Here is a 27,500-nt window from a genome sequence, read left to right on the forward strand (position 1 = left end):
TACAGGAGCCGAATGCGAATGCGAGTGGTCTACAATTGGATATTGTTTTGTTTGATGGATATTGTTTTGAACAGTGTGCCAGTGCAGATATAATAATTTGTTTTAGGCATCTTTTACCTTTTTCTAGAAAATCCATCGGCAAAATTCTCTGGGAACTTCTGTTGAAAGAGCTCCATTACTAGGCCAATGGCACGCTACTAGTTGCGTATTATTGCTTTTCAAACGCATTTAACGCTCTGATCGATCCTCTGCTGGGAGACAGCTGGACCAGGAATGTCATTTCTACGATCGCCACCTCAAGCACCTCAAGCAGCACCTCCAAGTGTCGATTGCCCACTGCACGACACCGATCTACGGGCCTGGCCAAGAAAGTGAAGAGCTTACCGATCATATCCACTGCTCCCACGTTCCTGTGTAGTAGCGACCAGCTCATCTTCCGCAGAGTACGATGGAAACGGAGGAAGATACTGACCGCCAGATACCCCACTGTTCGTGGCCGAGTCTCAAAGATCCCAGTGACACCCAATCGTGCCGGCTCGCCCACGCTGAACTCGAACTCTGCGCCAAACGGTCATCTTCACGCCTCCTAACTGCAGCGACGACGACCACGTACCTCGGTTCCCCTTTTGCTTGTTCGTCTTCACTGTTAGCGCTGCAGCCGGCGGAACAACCTCGCGCAAACCTCGGCTGTGAATCACAAGACACACAGACACAGTCGCATAGAGATGCATAAATTATAACGGTTCCCTATAAATCACTCGACCGTGGAGTGGTAGCTGAAGAGGCGGAGAAGCAGGGAAAGGTTGAGGATACACAGGACCCACCGCCGGTACTGCGGAAATCCGAAAACTGTTCCCCATACCCCGTTCCTTCGTTCGACGAGTGGCTATCCGTAGTCCAAAGGTTCAAGAACGCTCTACAGAGCGAGAGAGATAGAGAGAGACCCCCACGCCTGCGAGTCTGGTCTCGCGTCGCAAGTCGAACCAGTTTTTGGACCACAGTCGGACGCGATGTTCACCGACCACCAGGATGGGAACAGGTCATCATCAGTTGGACTCTTCTGGACTCGGTGCTGCGTCGTATCGTCGTCGTTGTGTCTTGGACCCCGGTCACGTGCACCAGTTCGCCCAGGGATGGCTCTTCATGTCACTGGCGAACGTTCGGGCACAGGGGGACCACTTTACGGATGCGCCTCCTCAGGTCAGTGGGAGGATGACCAACTTGAGAGCCGGGCTAGTGTCATCGGCCATTCGAGGGTTGATCCCACAATAACTCCTCACTGTCAACGTGCTGTTCACGGTGGTGGAATAGGATGGATGAGGTGCTGGGTGTCACTTAGCATCGCGATATCTGCGATACGATGACCAATGATCCAGTGGGCCTCAGATGACCATAGAGCCATGATAGTTGACCCTTTTCTTCACTGCGGAAGATCGATCGTGATCCTGTTGGTCCGTTTGATGGACATCGATCGTGGAATCGGTGACTTTGGGTCATCGAAGATGGTTCTCCAAAGCAGCGCTAATCAACCGAGTGCTTGCTGACGTCAGCTACTGCGCGAAGCGAACTGACACCAACCAATAAAACTCGAATGCAAACGAACACGATGCGCCATCGGAACCATGACGGCTGCCACGGGAGCCACAAGATCGATCGTAAACTTTGCCGATCTCCAAAGAGAACAACAGCACCAACAACGGCAAGAAGAAAAAAAATGTTCAAAAACCAAACCGCACCGCTGAAGATGATGATTTGTTTGTACGACAGACCACAAAGCGAACCAAACGACGGATCGCCACACCACGGATCGACTTTTCGATGCTCGATGTGCTTGGCTGGCAGGCTGGCTGGCTGGCTGGCTGCTGCTCCTACTGCTTCTGATCGGACGTGGTTTTCTAATAATAACAACATGAAGCAAAAAAAAATGGGAACATACGACCGTCGTCAGCATCAGCGTCGTCGTCTTCTTGCGGTGACCTGGTGAGGTGTTTATGATCGTGTGTAGAAGCAAAAGTTTTGGTCCGGGCCGGGAACCCGGGTGATCGAGCGACGGCCGTGGTGTGATCATCCACCACCACGCAAACGCACCAGTGCCGACTGGTGGTTTGTTGGTTCCCCGGTTGTACAGTTTTTAGTATAAATTAATTTAGTCGTAAACTGGTTTTCTCGAAATATTACCACCCCGCCCGCGGCTGGAGGATCATCGTAACTCCAGCATTACCGGCAAATACGCCCCACCAGCAACCACAACAACAACAACAACAACAACGACGGCACGTTCGGCGCGACGATCGTCTTAGCCGTGCCGCGCCATGTCCATCTCAGTGTGGCAGCGCACTCTTGTGTGCTCTTCGGAATTATTGAAGAAGATTTAATGTCCAGGCACCAGGGTCCGTCCGGCTGTCCGCCAGTGGATGGTTCCGCGATCCGCGATCCATAAATCTTGCTCCATCAAAGCCCGAGACTCACACCGTTCGGTTTGTCGGTTTCGATGCTTCGTTCCTGGTTTCTCTGGGCCTCCTTTTCCCGCCTTCGTGCCATTTCATTCGAATCCGGGTCCGGATCCGGTCCGAGACGAAGCAGGAACATAAATGCGTTGGTTTTACGGCCGTCGACGACGTGTAACCGAGACAACGGCAGCTTGGCAACAGCTGTTTTGAGCTCACCCTACCCAGGGGGGGGGGGGGGAGGGGGAAAGGGAGGCTTTGGCTTTTGCAAATAAAAATCCCGAATTCGAATGTGTTTGTTGTGGCCGGTGGCGATTGCACCGAAGGCCCCAATGGATGGTGGATGAAGTAGTACACCTTTACAATCGCGAACAAATTGGTCCGCCTTTCCGGGGGGTTGGAAGCAGCAGCGAAGATGCTAATTGCTTTCAGATGCTTCGCCAGCCCGAGGTGACTCCTTTTCAATTTGGGTTTGTAGTTATTAGAGTAAATTGTATTCAGTTTACAGCTTATTCCCGATAAACGATTTAAGTAACTTTGACTTAAAGTTCCTCTTAAGTTACTTGACAATTTCTGACGGACAATTTCTGTTACCGCGATTCCTTCCTTCCAACAAACTTCTTCATGAACTTCAGCAGCTCCGGACTTAATACTATAACAATTTCCAAACACTACCTCTACCAATTTATGGTAATGCCCATTCGGTTACCATTAACAGCACATTCGGGGTTAAACTCCTCGGTAACGGCATCGTCAGCACTTGCTGATTGAGTGTCCCAGCTCCATTTACTCACCTCAATACCGATTCTAATCAAGCATAATGAATCACCTGCCACATGGCGACATTCCACTTCCCACAAGATGGAAATCAAAAGGCACATCCATCCATTCGATTCCTCCGCTCCATCATCACCACTTTAAGCAGTCAACAGGAGGTCATCATAATCAGGGGCAGAGCAGCAGCAACCCTAGCGGGCATTTCCATGGCGACGACTCCAACTCCATGCGAGGGAGTACCTTTACCCGTTTCCGATCCAAAGTCCAGAGATGTGGTTGTGTTGGTGTGTGTCTGTGTGTTTGGTCAGCGGCAGGCAAGTCTAAGAAATGTCATCCGGGCCATCTGTATCCCTACGGCAGCCCTAACTAGGCCGTTTCATCCTCGTCTACCTTGCCGAGGAGAAGGACGCAACGAGTGGTTACGCGATGGTTCGATGACGAGATTGGAAGTCTCTGTGTCTGTATCTGTGCGTGTTTACGGTCAACGTGGTACGGTCACCGCCTTTTTCTTTACTTTTCTGCCCCCACCAAAGTTCTTCTTGTCCTCACCGAAGATCGTGACCGCCATTGACCGGCTCGTGGCTCGTGAAGTTGGGATGATAGCTCGGTTCGCCGTTCGATTGCTTTGGCGTCCGATGTCGATGTCGCACCGTGCAGCATCGGGGTCATAATCCTTCCTGACCAATCCCGTTTACCCCGTTTGCCCTTTTCCACATCCTCGCCCCCATCACATTGCTGCGCTATTGAACATTCCAGAGACAGCAGCGTAGCGACCAGAACCTCCTCGACATCACGCTACTCAATCTCCAGGTGCTGATGGTGGTGGCAGGATTGCCCTGTGTGTACGAGTGTGGTGAGGGGGTCTGTAGCGTTGCGGAAATGCCATCCTACCATCCCCTCCCTGGTGTTCTCTTTAGCTACGAAGTGGATCTGCGACCCTTCAACGACTTGCGTTGCCAGTTTGCGTCTGCTCCCCACCAGTACTCATCGCCGGCGAAAAAGCGTGGAAAGCGGAAGTGTTTCCCTAAAAAGGGGGGACAGATAGGGCGGGGAGAGAGATGAAGGAGAGGAAGGTCTAGCAGCTGGCTGGCTGGATGATGGCAGAGGTGGCGGTTGGGCGTCCCGTCCCGCAATGGAACAATAAAACGCTCATTCGTATAATAACCGGTACCATAAATCATCTGCAGGTGAATATAAATTTCCTCCAGCCAGCCAGCCAGCCAGCCAGCCATCCAGCCGCACTCCGACTCTGAGATCTGGAGGGGACGCATCCGTGGATCCATGCTTCTCGTCCCCTTCTATCCCTTTCCATTTCCACCTTCCTGCTCTGGCTGCTCTTCATCTGTCTCCGTTGCGTTGCGTTCGGGTTTGTTTCGGCGCTACGAAGTCCTTCGCACACTTTCTCATGACTTTGGATCATCCTTTGCCTTCATTGCTTAGCACAGCGGCACGCTTGTCTCGATTCATGCTCTCCCGTGTCTTTCTCATGTTTTTTTTTTTATTGAAGCCCTGGGTTTTCCCTTTCTAGGAGTTCTTTTTTGGGATTTTTGCCTTTTTTTGGCGAAGTTCGCCTGTTGGACAGTGGCAACCGACGTGGGGCATCAATAAGTGGTCAACATGCAAATCTGGATGGAACATTCGTTCGATGGACCCCCTAATAAAATGGTCATTCGTCATTGAGAACAGTATGGTGGAGTTGGTCAAGTGGTATTGGCATCATAAACATTCACTACCGCCACAAACAGTCATCTTTTGAATCTTTTCCAAATAATAATTGAATGTTTGATGGAATTGCCATTACTTTAACCTAAGTACCTCTAATGCTGACCACACGTTCCGGTGGATTAATAAGAGATCAACGAGCATCATCATCATGATCATCATCGCCACATCTCAATCTCCTTCCCTTCGCCATCCTCTGCCAAACAGCCGCTAACTTGGTGCGTTAACGTTCGATCGCCCATTCTCTCCATCCGTCGCGCAGCGGCTCTCGAGTAAAAAGGGTGATCTTGACCTCTCCTCTCAACCAGCCTGGGGTTCGGTCCGCGTCAGCATCCGTCCCCCCTTTCTTGACCGATCCCAAAAACAGGTTTTTCTTCAAATTCATCATCATCATCATCAGCAGCAGCAGCAGCAGCAGTAGAGCGCGTCGTTGCGGCTTGGAATCGCTCGACTCGTTGGCGTCGTTCGACGGTTACCGATCCGTGCGGGAACAATTGCGCCGCGGAAAACGGTGGTACGCAGTGGTAAGACAAAGCTTCCAAAGTGATAGAGAGAGAGAGAGAGAGAGAGAGAGAGAGAGAGAGAAAGAGATAGACGAACGCAAGCTCCTTTGGCGACGACGGCGACCCTTATGCGACCTGACACATTGCGTGATCGATGTGCGAACGTTTCCGTTTTCCGTGGGTCCTCCGCCGTCCTCTGCATCTCTCTGCGGCTTCCAGCTCCCCATTGGGAGAATATGTTGATTATGGCGCTCGGTGCGACCGGTCTTCCTTCTCTTTGGTTGCCTCCGATTACCATTAGATTAAGGCAAATTGCCGATCATAATTGCAATTGGCGGTGATGGTCAGCCATCAGGAACCCCACCAGCAAACCGGTACCGGGACGAACCAGGAGTGGCTGATTAATAATCGATCGATCAGCGAGCCGGTATAAACAGCGGACGAAAAAAGTAAAGGCCCGTGGAAATGGAAAACCTACATTACATTAATTGAAAGGAGCTCATCGCACATTGCGAACCGCTTTTATCGCCATTTGCACTCTCTCTCTCTCTTCTCTTCCTCTCCTTCCTCTTCCGTGTGTTGACTAATTGATGTTTGGGAAAATGCAAACGTCAGGGCCTCTCCTCCGGGATGATGACGAACCGGGCGGATGCAATCGCAATTGTGCAGTGGCAACGGCAAGGCACCGTCAGCAGAGCGCGTAATCAGCGCAACATGGAATATATGTTTCAATCAATTTCATGTGAATAATTCACCGTCCATTTCTTCTGCCTCCCTTTCTGGCCTTCGAAAGGGACGCTGGCAACATTAAATAAAATGGTGGCATGCCCGGTACAGTTTTGGGGAAGCGCGATTATGCTCTCTCTCTTTCTCTCCTTCCGCGGTGCAGGATATGGGGTGCAGTACGGAGCATGGACGCACGGTTAAAAACTCATTACATTTACTCCGTAGCCGAACCCATCTGGGGCCGCCACCATCTTTCCCGAACCACCTTCCTCGTCCCATTTTGAGGAGCGCCGATAAGCATAATGCTTTGCACCTCACCCGGGGGGATGAGGGTGGTGGGCTTCGCAACGCAAACTATTCAACCTGATCGGGTTAGTCTGGGTTGTTACACGCAGGCCAGGTCGGGGCATGGAGCATGAAAACTGCTCCAAAAACTCATTACGAAATGGATGTCTTCCTACCACCACCGCCCAACTCCGCGAACCGGTCATGGTGCTGGTCCACCTTCTCCACTCGGTTCTGGCGCACCCAGGCCAGCCACTCGTTTCCCGGTGACTTTTCATTCAGCCAAACACACACAGGTGGGTACAGAGCTACATTGGTGCTAATGCATGTTGCACGGTTGCATTCACGTTCACTCGCCCCTCCTGTGCGCATCAATCACAAATCAATAATCAACCTTTAAAGTGCAACATTAACCTCCCCTTGAAGCGTTCCCCCCGAGAGAAAGGGGTTGATAGAGCGGGTGCGAAGGGTGCGAGGGTTTGTCGGCTCCGGTTCGTTGCATTTCAATCGATCGAGCATGCGATGAGGACGTCCTGGTGGTCGGTCTCGCTTCGGGGGGAATGGTCGGTCCGTTGGTCGGTGATTTAACTTTCGGGAACTTCAATTTCGTGGCCACGGACCCGGTCCTGGCCGGCGCGCATGTGTTTGTTAAGCGAAAACCGTTGCGGAAGTGCTTTCGAAAGTGATGGAAGGTTCGGGCTGGATGAACGAAAACAACACAACAACAACAACAACAACCAAAATGGCGAACAGTAATTACCAAGCGTTTAGGAACCGGACACCGGTGCTGCAACGGTAGGGAAGAGGAGTCGCGATTGCAACCCAAAAATGGCTGGAAAAGGGTGGACGCTCTTTGTTTTGGTGCATCGATCCGTAACCGCACCACTTTCCGGGCGATTCGTTGGACCGTTGGCGACCGTGATCCACGCGATGGTCTCTGGAGAGCAGCTGGGGGAAGTATCGAAATGAGTGGCATCGGCTGTTGCTAGAAGATCACCTGGAAAATGCTGGATCATGCCGATGAACTCATTGTTGATGTTTCGAATGGCAAAGGTGTGCATTACAACAACAAAAATATTCAGGACACTGACTAGAGTGAGATCATGGATGCTTGGTTTGGGATTTTAAGAATAGTTTAATGTCTTTCTGTTTCACTCAAACGATGGACAAATACGCGCAGTCAGTCTGTAGGTACCGAAACAGGAATGCTAATTAACCGCTAAGACATGTTTAAATGAAATTTCATTACAATTGCACTAAATATGAAATAATTTCAATGACCATTCGAATTTGCATGTTTTGCATACAGAATAGTTTTTCTTTAAATGTTTGCCAAATAACCAAACACGAAAGCGATGAAAACTATTGAAAAAAGATGAAGCAATCAGTTTTGTCGTCGTATCTTCGTCCCAACAACCATCTTCTGCTGCTCGATTCTTGTTTTTATTCCCCTCCGTCACTCAAAACTCTAAAAACATGTTACTCAATCATTGTTGTACGATAGCAAAACAAAAAAGCATCGAATTGGAAGCTACAACAAGCCAATCAGTGCCCTGGAAAGGGGACCACAGGACACAAAACAAAACAACACCTCAGCGAAGAATGCTCGCAAATGTGTCTTGCAGTTCAGTTTCCGTTCGATTAGAGGCACATGTTGGCACACACCAGGGTACGTACGCTGTGAGCGACAGCAGGATGACATTCTTCGAGGTGTCCCATTCCGCTCCTTACCACCCTCTCGCGTAGCACACCAAATGGACAACGCTGACGAAGGAGAAGAAGAAGAAGAAGAAGTATCCAAATGAACTATTGTTCCTGGCGGCGAGTGACAGAAGTGGCGCCACATCACCATCACCACCACCACCGCCACCTGACACCTGGTTCTGGGGCCGTTTTGATGAAACGATGGATTGCACGTCGCTGGCGTGCAATCAACGGGTACCTGATGGTGGCCACCCACCCTCCTGGGGGGCCGGGGATGGGAGAGAGTGTAGCATAATTGCCCGAAAGCCATTCGCGGTGCGATGCGTCTACAGTCGTCGTCGCTGTCGCCGTACAGCGCGAGAACGCGAATGGCTTTCGCGTCGCAAATTCGCTTAGCAAAACGATCGCGACAATGGGCCAATCGGCGACTTCCCGGGAATAAGGCACCCACCCCACCCTCCCCCACAGGACGACACCTTGCCCGTATCCATCGTCACGGTCGTCGTCGTCGACGGTAAAGCCGGTAAAGGATGGCCTTTTTGCAGCAATCAGCCGTCGATTTAACTGAACGATTAGCCAATGAGGGTGGAGTCGGTGGCGGTGTGGGTGGTGGCACATTGGGGAAGGTGTCAGCGTGCCAAAAGTGTTGCGCACGCGGACCGCGTACCGTTGCGTTGCATTAGATGAGACGCTTTTCACACTCTTGATTGGACTTCGCACTCACTTGTCGTCGTCGTCGTCGTCGTCGTGGTCCTGCTCCTCGTTGAGACCTCCGGCCGGACCTCGGGGGTACGTCGCTTGTCGTTCGATCGTCAAACGTGTTGCGTTTGTTCCGTGAACACATTCTTCACGAAGCATCACGCCTCACGCTCTCGGGGACCGGTTTGATCGCTGGAGGGCCGGCCGCTAGCCAGGGTCCCGGTCCGTCAAATCCGACCGACCGTCGGACCGGGGCGTCGGTGACACACGATACTCGGCAGGCAGCTGACCGTCCGCGTGTGTTCTCCCGGGGGGCCTGTTCTGTCGAAAGTCTGCCTTTTCTCTTCTCGGCAGGCAGACGCTGACCGTCCAGCCGGCGACTAACGATCAACTGTCAAAGCTGCCAGGGGACGGCTTTTTGACGCAGATTAAAATATGACCGCCACCAGGAACGAACAAACGTACGAGAAGGGGGGGGGGGAGGTTGAAATTGGATTTTTGGATTAATTTACCGGAGAGTGTTTTCGGGGAAACGCAAAGCGGCGGTCATCGATGAAACGTAAGATGACAGAAAACGCGGCTATTGAAGGATGCTATACTTGTATTTTTTAATGAAAGATTTTATGTGTTGTATGCTGTAAGAGAATGATTAACTAAACAGCTTGTTAGACTATTAGTTCCATAACTAAACACAAACTTTGCAAAGTAACAAACCGCAATTAGTCTTTAAAATGGCACAGAGTGTGTGTTAGTTTTTTTGATGATTGAAATTCTCATTAAAAACAAGAAAGAATCGTAAAGAGTCCTCACGAACGACCACACCACCTCAGACCACCCTTCGCTCTTCTGTCTCTTTCCTTCTGTCTCTCGCAGACCACAAGAGCGCGCCAATAATGATTGTGTACCGCGATAATGAAGATTGATGTTTGACGCGCGCAGTGTTTTTTCGCGCAGAAAACGGCGCAGACTGGTTTCTGCAACCGATTGGAGGCGTTCCTTGCGTCCCTTCCTTACTCCTATGTACTCGTCTAAACATCCCCAGCACGCCCGGCATGTGTGTAGGAGCACGCCAACTTCTGCGCGGGCACAGAAGGGAGGCTCCTGGCTCGGTGTGTCATTCGATAATCACCGCTCACGTTCCGCAGCCGGGAAGGGTTGTCTGTCATTAATTAGCAAACAGGCAAGTCCGGTAGGCTTATCTCGGGGGAAGGATGTCATTAGCTCTGGGGAAGCTCGTGATGGTTCACAAGGGGATTGTTTCTTTGATGGATCCACCCGAGTACACATGATTAGAAATCTTTAAAGAGTGATCTGCAAATGTTAAAAAAATATCTTTCAAAAGAGATTTACGCAGCCTTCAGAGACATCTTTGAAGGATTTTTCTTCGTGAACTCGGTATGTTTCGAAAGGATTCTGCACCGCCACAGACCTATGCCGGCAGACTGCCAACTCACCGCGCTCAAATTGGTCATTAGTTTCGTCAATTGCGGTTACTTTGGAGCGGACGAGTTTTTTCCCCCTTCTTGAGACGCTACCGAAGCTCTCCGTTTCCGCGGGAACTTCTTCAAGAAGCTGGCCACCGGCGAAGGGAATTGGAATTCGAAATTCAATTAGCACAACAGTAAATCCGTGTCCTAGCAGCAGCAGCAGCACCGGAAAGGCGGCAACGAGAGCAATTATTTTCAATTCGATTACTCGATCGGAGGCCATTCCTCTGTCAGTGTGCGCTGGCGGAATTGGCGTGTAGCCAGCGTTCCAGGAGCGGGAGGGGAGAGTGGGCGACACTTCATCCAAAACCCTTCCGCCTCTGTTAATTTCGTGCGGGAGGTTTTTGTTTCTTTAATTTGATGCCATGCTCTTTTGCGTTCCGTCGTCAGGTGGAGTCGGTGAAGTCAGTTCCGCCTCGATCATTCTCGGTGGAGCCGGGGGGCGGGCTGACGAGCTGTGCTGTCGGTGGCGGCATCGATCGCTCGCTCGCTCGCTCGATCGCATTGTCGCCGCTAATCGATCAGTTCTTCGGAGGTAACTTCCGGACGCGTTGGTCACGTGCTGTCGTGCCAGATAGTCAGCCAAGCGGCACCTCTATTCCGAAGCCGGAAACGACGCAACCCCACGCCACTCCATCGTACCGCACCGCACCGCACCACTTCCTTCCCCTTTCCATTGGTTGCGTTCGCTTGGGAAAAATCCCTTGAGATGAAAAGTGTGAAATTAAAAAAAACTGTTAACAAAACGGACGCCAGCGGACGTGTTTTTCTCTTAGCGCACCAAAAACCAAACCAACAATTGTCGATTGACAAATTATTTTTGGTTGGCACGATTTTGGTCACCGCGATTGGTGATCGCGGCAGCAGCAGCACGGGGCCTGGGTTTTTTTTTATTGTTTTTCTATGTTTCATGCTGCCCTTCATGTTTCATTTATTCCTTTTTTTGAAGTGGAGTTTTTTTTTCATCTAAATTTCGGTTCCGTTTGCTTGCGTGGCCACCTCGGGACGGGGCGCTCAATTTCCGTTCCGAATTGTTTTGCCTGCTATTATTTTTCACTTTATGTGACTGTGTGTGTGTCGGAAAAAGGGGGTGGCGAACGGGTGAGTGAGTGTTGTTAGATTATTTAATGCCTAGTGCTCTCTAGTCCGCTTTCCTAAACGCGCAGAACTGCACTCCACTGGGGCCACTCCATCGACTGTCACACAAAGGCACCGTCGTTCAGCTACCCCCTCCCCATCCTCCTCCTCCTTCTCCCAGGTGCTGGTGCGAACCCTTTCGCCATGGCTACGCCAACACCATGCAGCCCGATCGAAATTCATCGATTACGCGCGGAGTTTTTGATTAAATTTTGCGTTCGGTTTCAATTATTTCTAACAACCCTGCCCCAGAGGCGCTGGGAGGGGTTGGGAGCCCTTTTTACCCCCCGGAACTGGAACCACGCTGACACTTGCCATTGTTTTGCTTCGTCGCCTGTTTGTTACGTTACGTTTTATTGTGGTGCTTAGTTTTGGGCTCTCTGTCTTTTTTTTTTTTGTTAGCTACCACGACGTCGGTATGTCGCGCGAATCGCGTTTTCAAAATTGTGTTTCCGATTGTGAACGCGCGCGGGCACGCTGAAACTATCATAATGGAATTCAATTTTTAAATGGGCCTCGCCACTATTTCTAAGCTGCGAAACCAATGTTTGCTCTCCAGCGATTCAACGCTTTTTGTTCGCTTCCGTGTCTGATTAGAATTTTTTGATTGGAAATCGAAATGAATGACTCACCGACGGTGGTGTTGTGCGAGTTGGTATTCAATATTAAAAATAAACCAAACGAAAGTGAAGTTAAATTGTCACACACTCTGGGCATGTGTTCTGCTAAAAACGATGTTATTATGTTTTGTAAATTAACATCCTCCTAATGATATCTTCCATTTCTTCTTGTTCCAGATCTCGCTGATTAGAAAACTATCTGCAGCTAGATCTTCGCTACGGTAAGTCATTTTGTAAGCCTGGATTTTGAAGCATTTTCTATTTGAAAGAAAGTTTATTGCATCTTAACCGTGATTGATCAGGATATCAACTTTCTGGCATTCTCTTTTTGACAGTTCTTAACGAAAAGTTTACGATAGCATACCTCGCTTTATGGTTGATTGATGTTCGGGGCCGGTGCAAGTGCAGCCACCCTTTCCCTATTGCATTTGACCTCCACCTTTCACCCTCCATCCCCCTCTCTTACCAACATCCAATATCCCGGGTCGCACGATAAAGTGTGCTCGTGTGAATTAATTATTTAATTAGGAGTGAAATGATAACACATTTGCGCCACATTTAAACCCCCCCGGGGGAGAGTGCATGCGTGCGTGCGTGCGTGTGGTGTTCGTGGGTGAGTTGAAGGCACCCTTTGCTCCCCCTTCCCCCCTTTGGCACCCACCATTAGTCTACCGCACATCCCGCGGCTCCATGGCCGTTAATTGCGTACGTGAAAGGCAGGAAATAATCACTGTCGCACACAATTAAACGCTCGCACACACATGAAGGGAGGGGTGTGGTGCAACCACCTCCAACCTAAGAACGCAGCATAATCATCGTCATCATCATCATCATGAGGCTTCCTCACCGGTCCCTTCCCTACCTAGGGCCTGGAAGGTTCTGTGTGGCTCATCACCGTGGCTTCACTACTCCAGGTTTGGTCTGTAGGTCGGTTCGGTTTGGTTGGTCGGTCTATTTGTTTATTTACCTAGCAACGGTGTAAAGTCCAATCGGCTGATTAGCATTAATTAGGTGGGTGAAGTCGAGATTAGGAGCTCTCGGGTGTTGCGTTAAATTTTTTATCATCCCGAAACACACACAGGCACAGGCACCGGTCGCTCAATAGTTTGCGAGCGCGGGCTTTGTGGCCATCCCCGGGTTCCCCTTGCGGGTCTGAAACGGAACCGAGGGCTCATTTAGTTGGGTTGCTTAATTAATTAATTACCGGCGACTAGGTTTTCATGTTTGCAGCCCCGCACAAACCAACCCTCCCCCACAAACCCACCGGTTTCGGAAGGAATACGAAGCATGAAATCATGATGATGTTGATGGGGCAACCGGAGGGGTGGTGCGGTTTCATTTCGTTTACTATTGCTATCGTTTGTTGACATGCTTTATGCTGATTAAACTGCAGCAGCAGCAGCAGCAACAAAGGTGAAGCGCGAGAGCATCGCGTTTTGTGTGTTTAACTTGGCCACAGAAATGGTAAACTGAAGCTGAACCCTGAGGATCATCACTGTTGCCGTCGAGCTCAGTGTGGATAGTAATGGAGAATATTCGACAAAGCGAGAGATAAAAAAAAAATCTGTTGTCAAACTCATCCGACCGACAGTAATTAATGATTACCGAAAATGGTGCCCTCTAATTACAAGGGAACACAAGCCTTTGAGACTTTGGCGTAATCCATGTCGATCCACTCCTGAGAGGGGAGAGTTCAGAGAGCAAGCGTCAATGATCATCTAGCAAAGTTTAGCGCAGCGGTATTACGTTAGTTACATAATCAACCGGTTTTAGGGTCGTCTGTCGTCGGTCATCTTCGTAATACGCACAAAACTATTGAATCTCCTAGTTGAATAGAGTCTAATCCCCATTTATTCCTGTCGAAGAGGCTCCAGATGGTCCGGCTCAGTTCATCAGTTGCTTGGCCACAACATGGAAGGTGATGCATCATGCAAAGCTACCCTTTCCATCCCCCTACGCACTGGATGCTAGCGCTGTTTAAATTGAATAAGTTTCCGTGCTGCAAAGGGTGTCCACTAACTCCAGTTCTCAAAACGATTTCCCGATTTTCCAACGAGAAAGATGCCACACCATAGGACCCGCGCCTGGATTCGACCATTGCTTCCATTTGGTTTTTGGTTCTAATTTCAGGACATTCCGGCACCGTAATGCAATGTTGGAACTCGAAACCCGTCCTCCACTTGGATACTGTTGTTGAGCTTCCTGCGTCCCGGGCGGGAAAACAGTTACCTAACGCCAACCCAAGGGCAGCGCAAGCAGCGATCCCGATTGGTATGCCCGTTGCCCCTGGCCCCAGGTTATCGCGGTCCGGGAGAAGGTGAAATCGAATCGTGTGTTTTGCGAAACAATCCCTCGCCGTCGCCATCCGTTGTCTATATGGTCTCTATAGCTCTGCATCCTTCTAGTGCCCGGCGCTCGATACCTACTTCTCCTCCTCCGTCACTTCGTACGAGCGTGACTAGCTCCTAACGCTGGCTGGCTGGCTTCTCCTACTCGCTGGCAAAGATTGTACTTTCCGGCCAGATAAGCCGTGCTCGAGGTCGAGTTGGTCGAGTGCAGGAGCTGCACCAACAGCTGCTGCCTGCCGAGAGGAACAGTACCAATCAACGGTTTCCAATTATCGGACGGTGTTTTATTTGTTTTTAATTATATTTACCTTCGCCTTTCGAAAGTCGGCTAATATAATTAACTCGGAAATTGTCCGGATTACCAACCGCTCGCGCCCTTCTCGCCCTCCATCGAAACCATCGGATTGTCGCACAACGTCGAACGAATCTTTACGACCAACCGAGCCAGCCAGCCACGGTTAGCCAGTCGTCCGGACGACTTGGCGGACTTGACGAGGGCTACTTTCGCCAGCAGCAGCAGCTGCTGTTGCTGCAAGCTGCAGCGACCACAACGTCCCCAATCGGTCTACGCTGTACGGGCTCGTAGTCGTCGTTGTCGTGGTCGTCATTAACTCCTTGGCTGACCTTCCGTGAAGTTAGCAGCCGGAACGTCGGAATATCGGTGAGCGAGCGAGCAGAGACTTAGAGTGAGGCAGAAAGAGGAGACAGGAGACGATAGGGAGGAAAGGCAATTCAGTTAGTCATTAGGATGGAATCCGATTGCTGCGCTCGATGCGTTTTCGGTTCCGTGGGGGGGGGGGGGGGGGGGGGGGGCAGCGGGACTGGCTCACACGCTTGGTTGACTCTCGGATCGGCGGATCGGTTTTTGCTCCATTCCGCGCCTTTTTCCCCGATATCGCACTACATCATCATCATCATCATCATCCATCCGGTAGCATCCAGGCTGCCGTGCAGTTATGTGACAATGGGATACATGGAGGAGGGCCCGCGGTCCACGTGAAGCGACGGACTGTAATCAGCCCAGCAGCTGGCGGGACCACCGGCGACGTCGAGGTTTGGGATTTATGTCGTGACGAAAGGTGACCCACCTGGGCCGTTCGTTTGGGGCCAACAGCAGTTGGCTGGTTCGCGAACACACAATGTCATGGTGATTAAGAAGTGTGATGGTGAAGGTGCTCGCCGCTCAGCCGTGGCACAGCCACACTAATGAACGCCGTAGAACGCGCTCCACATATCACGGCCTGGGGTATTGTAAACTAATGCTGGCACTCTGACGGTCGAAAAGTGTGTGACAAGATGTGTGTGCTCGTACAGTACATAGGCGATCTGGTAGATGTTCGCAGCTATGTTAGCATCTTCATTAACATGTTTTTTTAATTTTCTTTGCTGCATCTTTTTTTATTGTTTTGTGACCTATTTCTTTTCGATTCAATGTTTTTTGTGATTATTTCATCCTTTCAGTCTTTTAAACGTTTTAGTTAAACTCTTGAAACTTATAATGACTTTTTTATTTTCTTAAATGTTTCACTAACGTTCTTGTTGGTAATTAAATGAATGATAATGTTTATAATGTTTATCATAATATCATGAAGGTGAAAGAGATTTCAGATCAATCCTATGCAAGTATCGGACACATGTTCCACCCACGTGTACTTTTAAACGTTTTAGTTAAACTCTTGAAACTTATAATGACTTTTTTATTTTCTTAAATGTTTCACTAACGTTCTTGTTGGTAATTAAATGAATGATAATGTTTATAACGTTTATCATAATATCATGAAGGTGAAAGAGATTTCAGATCAATCCTATGCAAGTATCGGACACATGTTCCACCCACGTGTACACTAGGACCCCATCACTGCCCCCTCTTCGGGATTACACGCAAGATGCATGACAATCACCCCAGGAACATCACTCCATCGCGCGCTGACTACGCGCAATGATGGAATAATGATCATCCATCGTGGAAGATTTTTTGTTGTTTGCTCCCCGATGCCCCGCGATGATCATCTGCCCCCGTGGACCAGCTTGTTGCCGTTCCATCCATTAACTTATGTCCGCGCGCGTCCATCCCTAAAACCCCAGCGCTCGCGTAATCCAATGCCACTCCAATTGGGTGTCCGATCGGTAATTTACTTTCGCCCACCGCGACATGTCCAACGTCACTCGACCCCCACCCCTCCCCCTTCCATTCATCCCACCTTGAAGATCACCTCCACTCGGTTTGGGGCTGGATCTTTTTTTAACTCTCACTCCACTCTTCCTGCTTCTTCTTCTTCTTCTTCAACCCCGACTGCCCAGCCAACCGCAGACCGAATGCCGATGAAAACCGTTTTCCGATCATTTGCGTAAAGCGATGGTGACGCATAATAAATAACCGCCCAGCCCAGTTGGCGTGCGCGTGTCACACGCGTGGTCGAGGCCGCGCCCCGAGATGATCCGGATACTGGTGAGTGAGACACGGTCGCGATCGATTGCGTCCGGTTTGGTCGGGAAGATGTGCCGAAGAAATGTTTTCATAATTTGTAGAAATTTTCTACAAAATATTCCATTTTAACTTCCACTTTTACAACGCATTCTATGCTTCTATTTTCACAAAAGTTTCCCCAAAGACCTTTTTTTGCTGTCCAAATTTACACTCCAACGTACGCTGCTCGCTGCTCGTGCTCCAACCCAATGTCTCTCTAGTGGTTCTCGTCAAACACAAAACTTCCTCGCTCACCACTTCCTGCATTCCATACCCTTCCACCAGCCCTGCACTACCACCAACGTTGGCAACGTCAGTAGACGGTGTGCAACGGTGTCCATCTTCATTTCCAATTGCATCAGTTCCGATGCTCTCTTCTCGTCGCCTCTTGCACCACCATGACGGTGGTACTGCCCCCCTTATCCGTTTGACCGCCCCGCGCACAAATGGCGTGGCGGCCACTTAGAACCGGCCACTTCTCTCGCCTCCCCTTTGGCCATCCATCGGGCCGACACTCCCACCCGTTTAGCGCTGTTAAACGGAACGGAATCGGCTCCACGCGCGCGCTCCCCCCAAAAGAAGAGGATAAACACGCGGGAAAAGGATCAGCTCCACGAAGAAGAACCAAGCAAAGGCCGGTCGTCGTGGTCGTGGACGTCGTCGTCGACGTCGACGTCGCCGTCATCGTTGCCATCGTCACCACCGCACCGCACCAAACCGCACACCATCACCACCGCAACGCATCGCATCGCGCGGTTTTGCTCTATCGTGGCGGCGATAAATCAACGTTGACAGAACGAAAATAAAATCTGATTTATGCGCTCACGGGCTGCTCTTCCCTCCCAGCTCTTCCTCGGTGGCCACCTCTCCACCCTTCTGGTGCCCTCTGCCTCCACCCATGCAATGGGCACCATCGTCTGGTCTACCGTCTTGGCACCGTGAGCGCGCGAACCGCTTCTCGGCGAAGACTTTTCCCCAAGAAGCACCCGTCCTCGAGTTCGCCACGAGGTTTTCCTTCATGCTCTGCCGTCCCCCTTTTCTCCCTTCTAACACCCCCTCTACTCCCTGGTTTGCTTTCTTTCTTTTCGCTTTTTTGGCCCTTTTTGCAGTGGAACGTTGTCGTCGGTCGTCGTGGTCGTGGTCGTGGTCGTGGTCGTGGATTCCTCGCCGAATCTCCGGGCGCACGATATTCTCGATACCTCTCTCGAGAGGTTGCCTTCGATGCACTCCGATTGCGGTTTCCCTGTTCCAGCGGATTCCATCCGGCATTTCGGTTGTTTTTCGGTGTGTCGGCCCGGGAAGCTCCAAATTGCCCATCGTGATGCTTGATGCTGCCGTGCCCCGTTGCTTGAGCATGAGGATGGCGAAAGCGAACCCCTCCGCCCCCCCTTGTCCGGGCCAGACGCCACGTTCGCTGCCCAAAACTGTCAGTTCTCGTTGTTGCATTTGACACTCGGATGGCATGATCGGGCATGATGGTCGGTCGGTTGGTCGGTCGGTTGAAGCTGATCCCGAAATGGTGGCGGCAATTTACAGGGCGCGCGTGTTAACGGGAGCCCCCAAATTGGTTTTTAGAACAAATATCAATTCAATTTAGCAGCGGCAGCAACCGGTTTTTTGGGTGGAGAAGACTGCTTCTGCCCTTTGAAGGGCAGAAGACAGCGCGCAACCAAACAAGAGAGCCCCTTTTTCTGGGGTTCCGAACAATGTTGCACTTTGGATGATGATCGTGATCGACTTTTCGCTTTTGCCACCAAGTGACTGCTGTTCCAATGAGTTTCTTAGCAAGGGTTTCTGCAAAATGCAAGATTTTTTTACTTGAAAGAAGAGCTTATTGCAGCATAACTCATAATGCATTTTTTTTAGATCATGTCATCTGTTTGATTCAATTTCCCTCTGCAGACAATTAGGAAGCGACACGAAATGGCTATCCGTAGAGTGTTAACGAGTTTTGATTTGCATAACCTGAACCCAGAACCATCGACTGAGTAAAGGAAAACTCTCCTCGCCAGAAAATGCTTCTCTTTTACGCCTCTTTTCATAACCTCTTTTGGTTCTGCCACCAGTATACAACCATTACCAGGGAGGTTTTCCACAGTTTTCCATCCGAATCTTTGACGCCTGGTGACCGCAAATCCGATGGCTGTTTGGAGTTTGTTTGTTTGTCCTGTTTGCTCTCTCTCTCTCTCTCTCTCTCTCTCTCTCTCTCTCTCTCTCGTTCATTCGTTCGTTTGTGTCTAGGTGACGGTACTGCAGCTTCTCAAAGATTCTCGGCGATCGAGTTCTCATTTTTTGTGATGTTGCTCTGTTATCACTTCGCCGCTACCGTCACCGTTCCGCGATTAATGCCGGCTACGCTCTGTCGTACCCTTTCGCGCCTTCTCGCCCGCGAATTGGTTCACTTTCGAAAAACCAGAGGAAAATGCGATTGCACGAAACAGGGCGAGTAGTAGAAAGCAAAAAACATCCCTCACTAATTTCTCGATCCATGCGGATTTTCTCACTTTAATGAGCGACGCTCACTGGAAGGTGGAACTGGCGTCGTTTTGCTTCGTCTTGCGGTGAAGCAGTGGACGCGCGGAGCGGCTTAAGAACGAATACGATTCAAGTCCGGCCGGCCGACGACGGTTCCTTGGCGGCCCCCTAACCCGATCTCATTATCGCGCGGAGTACGCGCTGCGGCCGAAAAAGGGAATCACTTTTATCCTTCCGGCCACACCGAACGGACGGGGGAGGTGCATCTGATTCAGCCATCTCTTCACCATCATCGGTCAATCGAACGGATCGAATTAGTTCCATTTCCTTTTCTGGCTTTCCCTCCATCACCTTCAATCCGACTACGCGCCCGGGTGCGATCCCTGATCAGGAGTTTAACGCCCGCGATAAAAAGTGTCACACATTCATCTTGGACAGGCTTGGCGGTGCGGTGCGTTGCGGTGCCTTCGATCCGTCATTATCCGACGCAACGACGACGACGACGAGGACGACGTGTGCTGCAAGGCGTTGGCGTGAACAGAGCGACCACGATGGCCGACCGGTGGCCACCGACGCGATGTCGTTCGATTCCGGACGTCTTCTAATTAGATGAGGACACTCTAATGAGCAATCGGTGGCGGCACGGTGTCGCCGGCTCGACGAGCTCTAGACATCTCAGAGTTTCATCTTCCACGAGCATAGACCTCACGATGCGCGCGCAATCCAGCTGTCGTGTTGTGGCGAATGGAAAAAATGGTCTAGCTTTTTGGAGAAGAAACTGACTAAGGAGCTATTGCTCCTGCACCCAGCTCCGACGGTGTCTCACCTTGATGATGCCAAGTATTCCTTCCCAGAGATCTCTTTTTGATGGATCTTACTCGATTGGAAGTGACAGCCAGCACGGTAGCACGGTTGAATGTTTTGTAGATTAAGTTATGTTGCGATGTGTATCTAGACCTTCATGGATCCTGAATATAGGATTCCATGGAGCATGAAGGTCATTTTTGTCCCTCGCTCCCCATCAGCTTTGGAAATGGCAACCAAGGCCGACCAAGTAGAGCGCCCTTCGAGCCATCGTTCTTCTCGGACAGTCCCCGGGAAAGCAATTAAAAATGGCCTCGCTCTTGCTTTCGAAAATGGGCCGACGCCTCTCGTAGGTTCGTGATCTTGACGGACGCCACGAGGGTGACTACTGCAGAAAAAAAAACGGGTGACAACTGTTGCCGGGACCTGAAATCAGTGTTTGGCTCCAAGGTATCCCGTGGTCCAGTTTAATCTGTAGCCACACATCAGAGACACGTCCCCGACAAGCCTGTCAGATGGCGCTGGTCTCAGTCACGTCGACGCGGTGCCAACGCGTTGCCAAGGATAAGCCAAAGGGACGTCCTGTCGCCTGGTCGATGTCGAAGCTGTCAGCAGGCAGCCAGCACTTGGCGCTGATCCTGATGGTCGATGGGATTATGACGAGCGTGTCAACGGACGCTGAGCGACAAACCGTCTTGCGACTGACAGGCGTCAAAGGCGCTATCGGTGGCGGCGGCGGCGGCGGCGAACTAGCCTTTGATGCTCCGATGCGGGACCGATCACGCACTCCGTTTGTGCCGATGCCGATGCCAAGGTAGTGGCGATCCTCGATCCTGCTGTTTTTCAGTTTCACGCGCGACAGGAAGTTGTAAATCATTTTCGTTCGCATTTTTTAACAGAAATGAATTAGTAAAAAACTTGGCGAATTTGGCTAATGTGCTCATTAAAGTGGCGAGCTTCTTGCAGTGGAGAACTTAAGTCATTTGTAAGAAATGCGCCGCAAACTAATACCTTCGAGCGAAAGCGAAAGGGTATTTCCTGTTTTATTGCTTTAAAATTATTATTTAGCGCGCTTCAGCTTGGTGGTGTTTTGGTGTTTCGGTGGTTTTTGCCCATTAAACAGAAGCCATACGGGTGTCGCGTCCATTTTTAAAGGCTTCCTTTTCCGGGAACTAGCTTCTGTGATCCTGAGCATGTGGAAGGACTTTAATGGTTCGCGGTCTTGTGACCGAGGGATGCAATTTTAAGCCTCGACACCGAACGGCATGAAAGTCATAAAACGCACCTCGCCGCTCGGATCGGAGCAGGGCTCTCCCGGCTCGCAGTAGGTGGTCGCCCTGTTGCGCAGCGATCGGTCGCGAGGGACAAACAAAAAGGCAAAAAACGCTTCCACCAGCACCACCGAGAAGAGGATCTGCGCGTTGTTCGTTACCCTTTTTTTTTTGGTGGAGAAGACAGTCGAGTCGAGGTTTGGTTCGCTTCTTAAGCCCTCTTCCCGGGGCTAGGCATGACTCATACGGCACCGCCAGCCATGGTTCCAAGAGCTGGATCAACGAAAGCCAATAAAACTGCTGAACGGTTTGGTCTTTTGGTTCTGTCTCTCCTGAATTCACTTTAACCACCACTGAAACCATTGGACATTCCCGGGACAATTGCTGTACGGTTGTGGTCATTGTTCTCGAAATCGCGACGGTTCGCTGCAGGGGGTCCATCCTTCCACTGGACACTGCACATGACCCATTTGATGCATGATGTTGGCGATGCTCGAGCGAAGCTTCTTCTTCGGTCATTTTACAAGCCCCGTGGTCCATGGTGGTCCTCCGTCGCGCGATAAGGCCAATAAATTTTACAGATCATCATAAAATTATAGATTTTGACCGGCCCGTGGTGCTGGTGGTCAACGGGCCAGCGCACGCCGGCTCGGTGGTGGGCCTCAGCATGGATATGTCGCGGTTCATTTTTTTCCGGTTTCCCGTTTTTACCAATAAAACATCGCCCATCGATGATGCAGCCAGATTTATTGCCCCACGGTGCTGAGAACGATGAACCGCTGTGGTTCGGTTCGGAATCGGTTAATGCTGTATGATGCAGCATATCGATGTGCAGACGGTCGGCAGGCCCTTTCGTCGAAGTGTTATGCTAATCGGATCCACAGCCACCTACGGAGCTGCAGCAGGCAGTGCTCGTCAATCCCCGAGAAACCGACCGAATTGATTGCGAAAAGTTCTCGCCTCGATGTCGAAGGCTCGATGCACCAGAACTCCAAGTGCTGGGACCATAATTTCTTCGTCCAGAGTGGTGTGTTCGGTGAAGATAATGTCTTCTTTAGTGGCAAGTTCCCGGGAGCGTGATCTTGAACCTTCTCCGATTGGTCTCGATGCGATGCCGCTGCCTCGGCGCATAGCCAACGGAACGGAACCACCTGTTTGACCGCAAAAGTCACGTTTTACGGTTTCCATGTCGACAGCGACGTTCCCCCGGTGCGAACTCACCACCCACACGCGACGCGACCAGGTGCACCATGCAGGGACCGGAGCATATCCATAAAACATGTATCGTGGTTCGTGGTTGCTCTGCCAAACCTGCTGCTGCTCGTACTGCAGCTGCATAGGCTGTACCGTTCTGGATGATATCGAGACAGAAAGAGAGCAAGAACAAGAGAAATGGAAGAGAGAGAAAGCATCGCTGACGCCCTAAAGCTAGGCTGCTGCAGGATGTCGTAGCGTGCGCCTTTCGCCATTCTATGTTTGCTACGCGAATACGTTCTTGCTGGCGTGCGCTGTTCTGTTGCTTTCTGCCTGATGCTTCCAATAAAAAATGGAGCATAACCAGCGTAGCTATGGTAGTTGCTGTTCTTACTCTCGATTCTTTCTGCTTCGTGCATCTTATCGTACGATTTCAGGAGTACAATCCAATGGTATCATTGCCAATTGGTGCCTTTTAGCTGTTGGATTAGGATTTTTATTCAATTTTCCATTGCAATGATTTGCTTTAAAAACTTTAAGGCAAAGTTGTAACTTAAAACTCTTCATAATAGAATGCAATATCGAAGCAGGAATAAACATGTATCACAGGAAAGCAGCTGCGGGTTTTCCACTTTTATCGATCGATGCTGCCAACGGGACAAACGCTTGCAACATATGTTTTCCCCTTGACCCTGATAGTAATAATTTGGCACTATAAAATCATAAAACGTAAAGAGTGGAATGCACCGGATTCGTACCTTATACTTTGTAATACATCATTTTGATCGTACCATAAAACTCGTCTTCGCTAAAACGAGGACATGTCCGTACCCCACCGCAAGCGGCGTAATTACAAAGCGGTTCACCGGAGCTACCGGCTCCGGAGTGAATTATGTGACCGTTCGAGCCGATCGATCACATAAAGATCACCAATCGCTGCAGAATGCCATCGGCGAGTGGACCAACCCCGGGTGAAAGAAGGATTTTTTTTCCTCAATTATTGTAATAACATTCGCCCCGGACCTCTGGGCCGGACGGGGCGGGGGGGGGGGGGGGGGGGGTGGAGATACGGCATATGCGGCCAGAGTGCTGCTAGGCCGGAGGCACTAGGCGCCGCCATCCACGCAACGCATCGCATCGAATCGCATAGCCTGCTTAGTTGTGTATTCATAATTCAGGTTCTGCCTTTCCGCCGATCGGAACGCATCGCCTACGGTGTGGCAGGACGAACAGACACAGTAAAGTCTGGCCACCGCCTGGCTCTGTTGTGATGAATTTTGATTAACGATGGACGGCTCAAAACGGGCCACGGACAGGCCGAGCTCACCGATACTGACGTGTTCCGGCCGCAACGGTTCCTTTGGGCAACCACCAGGAAACTATGACTGAGAGGCGCAGGGATGGGCTGTTCTGGGAAACGATAACAACTGGTGCTGTTGCTGCTGCCGCATCACAACTTCCATCCTGGAGCCATTTGCGGCGGTGGTCCTCGGTCGGTGAACAATAATAATGGTGATTATTATTAAAATATTCAAAATGCCCCGATGTAATGCGGTGCATTGGCTGCACTTTCGCTAGTCTCGTCCTGAGTCGTCCTGATTCCAAAAGGTCCCAAAGCTGCAGCATCAAATCATGCATTGCAGCGAGCCTTGCGAGGTTGTGTCGGTGCTCGACGTTGATGGCAGAGTGGAGTGTGTCCGAGACCCCGGATTGTCGAGTGATTTTCGGACCAAATTTGACCTCGGGGAGCGACGGTTGGCCTTCTTTTTAATGGATGATGCGATGGTCAATTTGGTTGCCACTAGCCATTAGCACTTTTGGGTAGATGCAAGTGGCACAGCTTCAACCTTCGTCCTTCAGCCAGTTGCTGTCGTCCATTATGAGTCGGAACTGCGGTGTTTTTTGGAGCAACATGTCCCAGTTTGTTAGCTGCAGAAGCTGTTGTGTTTGCGAAATGATTAGCAGGTGATTAAAATCAGCCACAGTTCGAATCAAACACAAAGTGAAACATTTTATCTAATTTTGATTCAATAAATTACATTCTACAGAATTTATTTTGACAAGTACAATTTAAGGATTATTTTTTAGGCCATAGAAAAGCGATTCAACTCTTTTTATATTATTAAAGACTTGTCAAGCAAATGGATTGTAGGTCAATAATGATTTTGACAAAATTTCAAGCAAATTCCCGTAGTCGTGGTGAATAAGTGTAAGTTTTCATATCATATTTGTCTTAGCTAAGCTCATACACGATTGTAATTTCAATGAAAACGGGTTTCTACAACCCTTATTGCTAAAATGCACCAAGCCCCCCCCCCCCTCTCCCCCCGTATGAGGGTCCCAGGGGCAGGAGGAAATGGCTGTTCCCTTTATTCTTTGTACCCTATCTTCTCCTCTATTCCACCTAATAAATACGTCTCGTCTAAAGTGGCTTTCGTGTAGTGTAAAATATGGGCTACAGCAGCTTTAACATAATTCTTTTTTTCCGATTGTGTAATCGGCTAACTTGACGAATTCGCCCCAAGGAAACAGCTGGAAACACCCGGAAACGATCGATACGATCCCGCAAAGCAAAGCTAATTGATCGTTTCGCACTTCGAGCGGAGCACTTGAAACGAAAACAAAAACAAAACAAAAAACAAACCACAAATCCGGGGCGTGATGTTCGCAAATGATTTGCGCAAACATGCCATTCCGGCCAGTTCCCTTTGGCTCATCGTTCATCGCTCATCTTCTTCTTCGGCAGCAACGGCTGCAGATCCTGTTGTAGAGTTGGTGGTGCGGCACGCAAAAAGAACGCAAAAAAGAACCACAATCAATCGGGATCGATCCCGTCCCGTCCCGGATCGCACAGCACCCCACCAAATGCTTTCAACTTTACACCCCATCACCAACCGCACCAAGACGCGACCACCATGCGGCGAAAGTTGGCGAGCAAAAGCAAGAAAAGGAAGAAACTTCGTTGCCTCGAGAGAAACTTCAAAAATTCAAGGATAAGCGTCATCATTAAAGTGGAGCACCGAGTGGTAGTAGGACGAGAGCTGCCAGTGCGCGGCCAGCTATGAGCTAACCACTCAGCTATGCGTGCCGTGGACCCCACCACTACCCCCCCCAAAAAGGCCAAGGTTGCGGCCACGAACTGCGAACGACGGCACGACGACGGCGGGTTAGTGTGATCCACGCCGAAAGAGATCCATGAACGTCGATAAAGCCGCGCACGATGGTCCTCCCCCCGAAGGGGGGCGATAAGAAGAAGGTTTAGGAGGAGTGTTGGGGTCTCCTTTCCCTTCCTCTTTTCTTTTTCCGTCAATATTCGTCCCCTCCAGGGCCTCCTCGAGTGGCGAGTTTCTAACGAACGTGCACGACGGTCTGGTGTGGAACGAAGGATGTTTTTGGGGTCTCTGAGCGAGGGTTAACGGAGGGGTACAAATGTCGCTTCAGGCGTGAGAACATCGACATTTACCTTCGCTGCAGTGCGGTATGCAGCTGGGAGCCTCGAGCCCGGAGCGTACCTCTCCGGAAGGTTTGAGGAATGTTAATGTCCGCCCGATTAGCCGTTCCTCGGCTAATCGTTGGTGGTTGCCGTTATAAGCGAGGCAACGAGGGTTGAATTTAGGGGCAAAGTGGCCGGAATTTGATGGTGAAAGTTGTGCAAACACAGGACTCCGATGGCGAGAAGGTCTCAGCGCCTGAAAGTGATGCCACCATTTAATTGTTTCATTTATCGCACGTCGGTTCGCTCCGGCGAATCGAATGCTGTTCGCGAGAAGCACTCTCCGCGAGAGATCATTTCATTAACCTTCCTCCTTCTCGAATGGTCAGCGCAAAACGGGCTAAGATGACCCCCCCAAAACCGTGTTGAACCGCATTAACCTTTCCGAGGGGTTTTCCGGCTGCGTTCTCGTTCTGCTCTCTCTCGGTGTCGTCGTCGTCGTCGTCGTCGTCGGTCACGCTGTGGCGACGGTTCTCCCACGCTCCCACTGGTGAATGAGTGCGATAAGAGTGAGGCACAGGCCGGGGTTGGGCCTGGCAGCCATTTGCAGCTGACCGCGACGAGCGCCCGAGGTTATGGCCCCATTTTTCGTTTAAATCAATCTCCACAACACCATCAGCGTGGTTCGATTTACCGGCGGCGGCCGTGCCACTGCCAGCGAGTGCATTCGACGCGAGTGCTACAATTTGCAGCAACAGCAGCTCCAACATAAGAAGCATCATTGCCAACCATAAAGATGGTCCCCCAAAATGGATGGAAACGAACCGAAGTCTTTACAGGAACGTGCGCACTTCCACTTCTCTGCCACTTGCGTTGGCATTTCTGCATCATCCTCTTCGAGGCACCGGCACCTGGTGCTCCTGCCGGTGGCTGAAGAGTCAGGGAGGGAGGAAGGGTGGCTGGGGGAGGTGCAACCCTCTACAAGGTATGCTGCGCGATGGCGTTTCGTTGAAGGGAAACGGTGCCGCTTCTCCGCGCGCTGGTATGGCGTATGGCACGTCGGCGGCATTTCGCGCGAATTTGCGTTGCGCGGTCCGTGCGTCAGCATAAGCATCCCCGTTGTGCACCTCCCCCCCTTCCTCCTTTCTCTATCTATGTGCGGGCCTATTTATTTTAATTAATTCCATCATTATGATGTTCTTATTTGAATTTAATTAGCAAAATTCATGGCATTGTTTTATGACAATGCATCGCGGACCTAGCGCAGGAAGCGAGAGGAAAGGAGGGAGGGAGAGAGGGAAGAAGGGGGGCGCTATGAATTCGACCAACCACCCAACCTGGGGGTGGCTGACTGGTCGGACCATTATTGTGTTCCTCATACCGGGCGCATCGGTGGCCCAG

General features: G+C 50.6%; 1 protein-coding gene across 2 annotated transcripts in view; it reads left to right on the forward strand.

Moving 5' to 3' along the window:
- The window catches only part of LOC126569865 (LIM homeobox transcription factor 1-alpha), a 158,025-nt gene that overhangs the window by 17,349 nt on the left and 113,176 nt on the right, over window positions 1–27,500 (forward strand). For both annotated transcript variants that reach the window (XM_050227252.1, XM_050227255.1), the window contains exon 2: window positions 12,285–12,328. The gene's annotated coding sequence lies outside the window, so the exon portion shown is untranslated. The remainder of the gene's footprint in view (window positions 1–12,284; window positions 12,329–27,500) is intronic.

Source organism: Anopheles aquasalis, chromosome 2, assembly GCF_943734665.1.
Source record: "Anopheles aquasalis chromosome 2, idAnoAquaMG_Q_19, whole genome shotgun sequence".
Lineage (NCBI taxonomy): Eukaryota > Metazoa > Arthropoda > Insecta > Diptera > Culicidae > Anopheles > Anopheles aquasalis.